Below are 1293 nucleotides of genomic sequence, written 5' to 3'. Positions count from 1 at the left end.
GTACAATGGATAAAAATGAATACTTAATGCTGGTCAAACAGACACTAAAAATGTTATCAAGAGTTTGAAATGATTTTCCATATGTGGTTACCTACAGCCAGAACTTTAGGCAAGCCATGTGTCCTGTGTAAGTGTTTGTGGACATTGTTCGCTATACAAATAGTTAAATGTCAAAGACTTTTAAACATTAATTGCCTTTTTTGTTAACACCATGCTCTGACTTGCCCGGTGTGGTGTCCTCTTACATAGACCATCAACATTGTATAGGCAATGGGTCACACACAGTGGCAAGAGTTGATTTTCCTTTGCTTTATTGCATCTTCACAATGAGAAAAAAATGTTTCGGCTATCCAGCCTGATACACTGAAGAAGGCTGGATAGCCGAAATGTTTGTTCGAAATTGTTTCTCATTGTGAAAATGCAATAAAGCGGAAGAAAATTAACTCGACCCATTGTCTATACAAAATCTTTTAACCACTCTTTATACCTATAGTGTCAATGTAGCCCTAAAATGTATTCTGTGAATATATGGATGTCACAGTCACACAATTCATACTTTTAAATAATCAAAGATTTGTCTGCAGCCTACGTTTTTATCGTTTGTTTGTTCAATGTAATTGGGACTATATGGCCTGACCTGTAGAAATGCATTGTGCACTGACCTAGAATAACCTAGTCCTAGACTGACACCAACAGCTATAGTATTATGTAGAGTTATATTGTTGTGTAAGTCTGACCTCTGTGTTTGGAGTCTGCTTTTGGGTTTTCGTTGTTCTTTTTTCCTCTCCATGGAGATGGCCTGGACCCCATGGACCCTCTCTCAACCAGGAGGTGGGTTCAGCCTCTTGAAGCACCAGGCACCTGCTTCCCTGTTTGGACCATATGCATTGAGAAAAAAGGGAATTGAGAAAAAAGGTACCTCAATTTAAACAATTCCAAAAGCTCTTTTTCCTTTCAGTTTAACTTGTATCAGTGAACTGTACAGCCCTGTACTATTCCTATGCAAACTTAAATAAAGTATTAAATCAATCAATAAAACCAAATGTACATTCACCTGAGTACTGGTGAAACAAAGAACATTCAACAACATCCACATGCATTCATGTGCTAGCTTGTTTGTGTTTGTTTTCTTGCTGGCTGCATGGCTTGCTTGCTTTCTTGGTGCTGGATTAAACATTTCGGAGTTGCACTGTAGGGATGCTCAGATTTACCACCAGAACCGTTTGATTGATTGATTGAAGAATATAAGAAGTTTGCATAGGAAAAGGCAGTTTCATGAAGTTCACTGGTACA

The sequence above is a fragment of the Nannobrachium achirus genome, assembly GCF_963921795.1.
Source record: "Nannobrachium achirus genome assembly, chromosome: 8".
Classification (NCBI taxonomy): domain Eukaryota; kingdom Metazoa; phylum Chordata; class Actinopteri; order Myctophiformes; family Myctophidae; genus Nannobrachium; species Nannobrachium achirus.
Note: the sequence above shows the minus strand (reverse complement) of the source record.